The sequence below is a fragment of the Rattus norvegicus genome, chromosome 4 (genome assembly GCF_021556685.1).
Source record: "Rattus norvegicus strain SHRSP/BbbUtx chromosome 4, alternate assembly SHRSP_T2T, whole genome shotgun sequence".
In the NCBI taxonomy this organism is placed as follows: Eukaryota; Metazoa; Chordata; class Mammalia; order Rodentia; family Muridae; genus Rattus; species Rattus norvegicus.
This window is the reverse complement of record NC_141537.1, coordinates 142,221,174-142,229,435: the sequence shown is the minus strand read 5'-3', so window position 1 is coordinate 142,229,435 and position 8,262 is coordinate 142,221,174.

Genomic DNA, 8,262 nt, shown 5'->3' with positions numbered 1-8,262 from the left:
CCAGCTTTCAGAAGCTGGCTTTCCCTGATGTTTAAAGTTTCTCATTTTATCATTTCCACTAAAGGTGAATTATAGGATTTGATTTTAATTTCTAATTATAGAATGTTCATCAAAGACCAATATTCTTTCATTTTTCAGAATTTTATTTCTGATATTTTTAGGTATATTAATAAACCTTCTGCATAGTGAATATTAAGGTATGCTAACAAATCGAAAGTATGTAAGAAAATTTATTTTTTTTTAAGATTTTTTTTTATTTATTTTTTTAATTAACTTGAGTATTTCTTATTTACATTTCAAATGTTATTCCCTTTCCCGGTTTCCGGGAAAACATGCCCCTAATCCCTCCCTCTCCCCTCCTTTATGGGTGTTCCCGTCCCCAGCCTCCCCCCATTGCCGCCCTCCCCCAACAGTCATGTTCACTGGGGGTTAGTCTTAGCAGGACCCAGGGCTTCCCCTTCCACTGGTGCTCTTACTAGGATATTCATTGCTACCTATGAGGTCAGAGTCCAGGGTCAGTCCATGTATAGTCTTTGGGTAGTGGCTTAGTCCCTGGAAGCTCTGGTTGCTTGGCATTGTTCTTCATATGCGGTCTCGAGCCCCTTCAAGCTCTTCCAGACCGTTCTCTGATTCCTTCAAAGGGGGGTCCCCGTTCTCAGTTCAGTGGTTTGCTGCTGGAATTTGCCTCTGTATTTGCTGCATTCTGGCTGTGTCTCTCAGGAGAGATCTACATCCGGCTCCTGTTGGCCTGCACTTCTTTGCTTCATCCATCTTGTCTACTTGGGTGGCTGTATAGGTATGGGCCACATGTGGGGCAGGCTCTGAATGGGTGTTCCTTCTGTCTCTGTTTTAATCTTTGCCTCTCTATTCCATGCCAAGAAATTCTTTTAAAGAAGGAGTGAAGATTTCACATTTTGATCATCTGTCTTGAGTTTCATGTGTTCTAGGCATCTAGGGTAATTCAAGCATTTGGGCTAATAATACCATGTGTGTTTTTCTGTGATTGGGTTACCTCACTCAGGATGATATTTTCCAGTTCCAACCATTTGTCTATGAATTTCATAAAGTCATTGTTTTTGATAGCTGAGTAATATTCCATTGTGTAGATGTACCACATTTTTTGTATCCATTCCTCTGTTGAAGGGCATCTGGGTTCTTTCCAGCTTCTGGCTATTATAAATAAGGCTGCTATGAACATAGTGGAGCATGTGTCTTTTTTATATGTTGGGGCATCTTTTGGGTATATGCCCAAGAGAGGTATAGCTGAATCCTCAGGCAGTTCAATGTCCAATTTTCTGAGGAACCTCCAGACTGATTTCCAGAATGGTTGTACCAGTCTGCAATCCCACCAACAATGGAGGAGTGTTCCTCTTTCTCCACATCCTTGCCAGCATTTGTTGTCACCTGAGTTTTTGATCTTAGCCATTCTCATTGGTGTGAGGTGAAATCTCAGGGCTGTTTTGATTTGCATTTCCCTTATGACTAAAGATGTTGAACATTTCTTTAAGTGTTTCTCAGCCATTCAGCATTCCTCAGTTGTGAATTCTTTGTTTAGTTCTGAACCCCATTTTATTTTATTTTATTTTATTTTATTTTTTTTTATTAACTTGAGTATTTCTTATATACATTTCGAGTGTTATTCCCTTTCCCGGTTTCCGGGCAAACATCCCCCTCCCCCCTCCCCTTCCTTATGGGTGTTCCCCTCCCAACCCTCCCCCCATTGCCGCCCTCCCCCCAACAGTCTAGTTCACTGGGGGTTCAGTCTTAGCAGGACCCAGGGCTTCCCCTTCCACTGGTGCTCTTACTAGGATATTCATTGCTACCTATGAGGTCAGAGTCCAGGGTCAGTCCATGTATAGTCTTTAGTTAGTGGCTTAGTCCCTGGAAGCTCTGGTTGCTTGGCATTGTTGTACATATGGGGTCTCGAGCCCCTTCAAGCTCTTCCAGTTCTTTCTCTGATTCCTTCAACGGGGGTCCTGTTCTCAGTTCAGTGGTTTGCTGCTGGTATTCGCCTCTGTATTTGCTGTATTCTGGCTGTGTCTCTCAGGAGCGATCTACATCCGGCTCCTGTCGGTCTGCACTTCTTTGCTTCATCCATCTTGTCTAATTGGGTGGCTGTATATGTATGGGCCACATGTGGGGCAGGCTCTGAATGGGTGTTCCTTCAGTCTCTGTTTTAATCTTTGCCTCTCTCTTCCCTGCCAAGGGTATTCTTGTTCCCCTTTTAAAGAAGGAGTGAAGCATTCACATTTTGATCATCCGTCTTGAGTTTCATTTGTTCTAGGCATCTAGGGTAATTCAAGCATTTGGACTAATAGCCTCTTATCAATGAGTGCATACCATGTATGTCTTTCTGTGATTGGGTTACCTCACTCAGGATGATGTTTTCCAGTTCCAACCATTTGCCTACGAATTTCATAAAGTCGTTGTTTTTGATAGCTGAGTAATATTCCATTGTGTAGATGTACCACATTTTCTGTATCCATTCCTCTGTTGAAGGGCATCTGGGTTCTTTCCAGCTTCTGGCTATTATAAATAAGGCTGCAATGAACATAGTGGAGCACGTGTCTTTTTTATATGTTGGGGCATCATTTGGGTATATGCCCAAGAGATGTATAGCTGGATCCTCAGGCAGCTGAACCCCATTTTTTAATAGTGTTATTTGTCTCCCTGTGGTCTAACTTCTTGAGTTCTTTGTATATTTTGGATATAAGGCCTCTATCTGTTGTAGGATTGGTAAAGATCTTTTCCCAATCTGTTGGTTGCCGTTTTGTCCTAACCACAGTGTCCTTTGCCTTACAGAAGCTTTGCAGTTTTATGAGATCCCATTTGTCGATTCTTGATCTTAGAGCATAAGCCATTGGTGTTTTGTTCAGGAAATTTTTTCCAGTGCCCATGTGTTCCAGATGCTGCCCTAGTTTTACTTCTATTAGTTTGAGTGTATCTGGTTTGATGTGGATGTCCTTGATCCACTTGGACTTAAGCTTTGTACAGGGTGATAAGCATGGATCAATTTGCATTCTGCTACATGTTGACCTCCAGTTGAACCAGCACCATTTGCTGAAAATGCTATCTTTTTTCCATTTGATGGTTTTGGCTCCTTTGTCAAAAATCAAGTGCCCATAGGTGTGTGGGTTCATTTCTGGGTCTTCAATTCTGTCCCATTGGTCTATCTGTCTGTCTCTGTACCAATACCATGCAGTTTTTTTATCACTATTGCTCTGTAATATTACTTGAGTTCAGGGATAGTGATTCCCCCTGAAGTCCTTTTATTGTTGAGAATAGTTTTTAGCTATACTGGGTTTTTTGTTATTCCAGATGAATATGCAAATTGTTCTGTCTAACTCTTTGAAGAATTGGATTGGTATTTTGATGGGGATTGCATTGAATCTGTAGATCGCATTTGTTAAAATAGCCATTTTTACTATATTAATCCTGCCAATCCATGAGCATGGGAGATCTTTCCATCTTCTGAGGTCTTCTTCAATTTCTTTCTTCAGAGTCTTGAAGTTCTTATTGTACAGATCTTTTGCTTGCTTGGTTAAAGTCACACCAAGGTACTTTATATTATTTGGAATTATTATGAAGGGTATCTTTTCCCTAATTGCTTTCTCAGCTTGTTTCTCTTTTGTGTAGAGGAAGGCTACTGATTTATTTGACTTAATTTTATACCCAGCCACTTGGCTGAAGTTGTTTATCAGCTTTAGTAGTTCTCTGGTGGAACTTTTGGGATCACTTAAATATACTATCATATCATCTGCAAATAGTGATATTTTGACTTCTTCTTTACCAATCTGAATCCCCTTGATTTCCTTTTGTTGTCTGATTGCTCTGGCTAGAACTTCAAGAACTATATTAAATAAGTAGGGAGAGCGTAGGTAGCCTTGTTCAGTCCCTGATTTTAGTGGGATTGCTTCAAGTTTCTCTCCATTTAGATTAATGTTAGCAACTGGTTTGCTGTATATGGCTTTTACTATGTTTAGGTATGGGCCTTGAATTCCTATTCTTTCCAGGACTTTTATCATGAAGGGGTGTTGAATTTTGTCAAATGCTTTCTCAGCATCTAATGAAATGATCATGTGGTTTTGTTCTTTCAGTTTGTTTATATAGTGGATTATGTTGATGGTCTTCCATATATTAAATCATCTCTGCATGGCTGGGATGAAGCCTAATTGATCATGGTGGATGATTGTTTTGATGTGCTCTTGGATTCGGTTTGCCAGAATTTTATTGAGTATTTTTGCGTCGATATTCATAAGGGAAATTGGTCTGAAGTTCTCTTTCTTTGTTGGGTCTTTGTGTGGTTTAGGTATAAGAGTAATTGTGGCTTCATAGAAGGAATTCGGTAGTGCTCCATCTGTTTCAATTTTGTGGAATAGTTTGGATAGTATTGGTATGAGGTCTTCTATGAAGGTCTGATAGAATTCTGCACTAAACCCGTCTGGACCTGGGCTCTTTTTGGTTGGGAGACCTTTAATGACTGCTTCTATTTCCTTAGGAGTTATGGGGTTGTTTAACTGGTTTATCTGTTCCTGATTTAACTTCGGTACCTGGTATCTGTCTAGGAAATTGTCCATTTCCTGCAGATTTTCAAGTTTTGTTGAATATAGGCTTTTATAGTAAGATCTGATGATTTTTTTTGAATTTCCTCTGAATCTGTAGTTATGTCTCCCTTTTCATTTCTGATTTTGTTAATTTGGACACACTCTCTGTGTCCTCTCGTTAGTCTGGCTAAGGGTTTATCTATCTTGTTGATTTTATCAAAGAACCAACTTTTGGTTCTGTTGATTCTTTCTATGGTCCTTTTTGTTTCTACTTGGCTGATTTCAGCTCTGAGTTTGATTATTTCCTGTCTTCTACTCCTCCTGGGTGTATTTGCTTCTTCTTGTTCTAGAGCTTTTAGGTGTGCTGTCAAGCTGCTGACATATGCTCTCTCCTGTTTCTTTCTGCAGGCACTCAGAGCTATGAGTTTTCCTCTTAGCATAGCTTTCATTGTGTCCCATAAGTTTGGATATGTTGTACCTTCATTTTCATTAAATTCTAAGAAGTCTTTAATTTCTTTCTTTATTTCTTCCTTGATCAGGTTATCGTTGAGTAGAGCATTGTTCAACTTCCACGTATATGTGGGCATTCTTTCCTTATTGTTATTGAAGACCAGCTTTAGCCCGTGGTGGTCTGATAGGATGCATGGGATTATTTCTATCTTTCTGTACCTGTTGAGGCACATTTTTTGACCAATTATATGGTCAATTTTGAAGAAAGTACCACGAGGAGCTGAGAAGAAGGTATATCCTTTTGCTTTAGGGTAGAATGTTCTATAAATATCTGTGAAGTCCATTTGGCTCATGACTTCTCTTAGTCTGTCGACATCACTGTTTAATTTCTGTTTCCATGATCTGTCCATTGATGAGAGTGGGGTGTTGAAATCTCCTACTATTATTGTGTGTGGTGCAATGTGTGTTTTGAGCTTTAGTAAGGTTTCTTTTACGTATGTAGGTGCCCTTGTATTTGGGGCATAGATATTTAGGATTGAGAGTTCATCTTGGTGGATTTTTCCTTTGATGAATATGAAATGTCCTTCCTTATCTTTTTTGATGACTTTTAGTTGAAAATTGATTTTATTTGATATTAGAATGGCTACTCCAGCTTGCTTCTTCTGACCATTTGCTTGGAAAGTTGATTTCCAGTCTTTCACTCTGAGGTAGTGTCTGTCTTTATTTCTGAGGAGTGTTTCCTGTAGGCAGCAGAATGCAGGGTCCTCATTGCGTATCCAGTTTGTTAATCTATGTCTTTTTATTGGGGAGTTGAGACCATTGATGTTGAGAGATATTAGGGAATAGTGATTATTGCTTCCTGTTATATTCATATTTGGATGTGAGGTTATGTTTGTGTGCTTTTCTTCTCTTTGTTTTGTTGCCAAGACGATTAGTTTCTTGCTTTTTCTAGGGTGTACCCTGCCTCCTTATCTTGGGCTTTACTATTTGTTTTCCTTTGTAGTGCTGGATTTGTAGAAAGATATTGTGTAAATTTTGTTTTGTCATGGAATATTTTGGTTTCTCCATCTATGTTAATTGAGAGTTTTGCAGGATACAGTAACCTGGGCTGGCATTTGTGTTCTCTTAGGGTCTGTATGACATGTGTCCAGGATCTTCTGGCTTTCATAGTCTCTGGCGAGAAGTCTGGTGTGATTCCGATAGTTCTGCCTGTATATGTTACTTGACCTTTTTCCCTTACTGCTTTTAATATTCTTTCTTTATTTTGTGCAATTGGTGTTTTGACTATTATGTGTCGGGAGGTGTTTCTTTTCTGGTCCAATCTATTTGGAGTTCTGTAGGCTTCTTGTATGCCTATGGGTATCTCTTTTTTTAGGTTAGGGAAGTTTTCTTCTATGATTGTGAAGATATTTACTGGTCCTTTGAGCTGGGAGTCTTCACTCTCTTCTATACCTATTATCCTTAGGTTTGATCTTCTCACTGAGTCCTGGATTTCCTGTATGTTTTGGAACAGTAGGTTTTTCCATTTTACATTATCTTTGACAGTTGAGTCGATGATTTCGATGGAATCTTCTGCTCCTGAGATTCTCTCTTCTCTCTCTTGTATTCTGTTGGTGATGATTGTATCTACGGCTCCTTGTCTCTTCCTTTGGTTTTCTATATCTTTTTTCCATGTGTTCTTTCTTGATTGCTTCTATTTCCATTTTTAATTCCTTCAACTGTTTGATTGTGTTTTCCTGGAATTCTTTCAGGGACTTTTGTGATTCCTCTCTGTAGGGTTCTACTTGTTTATTTATGTTTTCCTGTGTTTCTCTAAGGGAGTTTTTCATGTCTTTCTTGAAGTCCTCCAGCATCATGATTAAATATGATTTTGATCTTGCTTTTCTGGTGTGTTTGGATATTCCGTGTTTGCTTTGGTCGAGAATTGGGCTCCGATGATGCCATGTAGTCTTGGTTTCTGTTGCTTGGGTTTCTGTGCTTGCCTCTCGCCATCAGATTATCTCTAGTGTTACTTTGTTCTGCTATTTCTGACAGTGGCTAGACTGTCCTATAAGCCTGTGTGTCAGGGGTGCTGTAGACCTGTTTTCCTGTTTTCTTTCAGCCAGTTATGGGGTCGGAGTGTTCTGCTTTCGGGCGTGTAGTTTTTCCTATCTACAGGTCTTCAGCTGTTCCTGTGGGCCTGTGTCTTGAGTTCACCAGGCAGGTCGCTTGTAGCAGAAAAGTTGGTCTTACCTGTGGTCCCGAGGCTCAAGTTTGTTTTGCATATTTTTTTTTTCTGGAGCTGGGGACCAAACCCAGGGCCTTGGTGCTTGCTAGGCAAGCGCTCTACCACTGAGCTAAATCCCCAACCCATAGAGGCTCAAGTTTGCTCTTGGGGTGTTGCTTATGATCTCTCCGTGGCGGCAGCAACCAGGAAAATCTGTGCCACCCTTTCTGGGAGCTTCCGTGCACCAGGGTTCCAGATGGCATTTGGTGTTTTCCTCTGGAGTCAGAGATGTGGGCGGAGTGTAGACTCTTCTGGTTTCCCAGTTGTGTCTGCCTCTCTGAAGGTTTACCTCTCCTGAAAGACCCCAGCTTAGCAGCAGTAATGCCATTTTGCAAGGCTGTTCTTAAGATGACTGGTTCAGGGAAAGGTCAGAACAGTGAGAACATAGCGGCTGCCAAGCAGGATGTGTGTGGTTGAGCACCTGGCGACAGGATGATTGTGGTTCAGCGCCTGACAATGAAAAAGAGGAATGTGGAAAGCCCCGGGAGAGGTCCCACACCCTGTTGGGGGGCCGAGTCAGCCGTTATGTTCCAGGAAGGCAGCTAGGGAACTTGCCCCTGGGTGAACCCTCGCCACATTAGAATCCACCAATTATATCCCTGTAACCATGCATCTGCTTCTGTATGCTTGCTTCTGCTCCCCAGAACCCTATAAAAAACCCATCCTTGGTTCTGCTGGGCATGCCAGTCCCCCAAGTTGACTGAAGCGCCCACAGGTGCCTGTGTATCCTGACAATAAACCAAATCCTCTTGCTGATTTCATCCTGTGGTCTCGGTCTGGTCATTGGGCTGGAGGGTCTCCTTCCCGAGGGAAAGTTCTCTCTGAGAGCTTTTCACTCCCTCCCATGGGATTTGGGTGCAGAGAACTGTTTATCCGGTCGGTCTCTTCAGGTTCTGGCAGTGTCTCAGATGCAGCGGATTTCCTGCTCCTGTGCCCTTATCCAAGGGAACCCAGAGGCCGTATACAGTTTCCTCTTGGGCCAGGGATGTGGGCAGGGGTGGG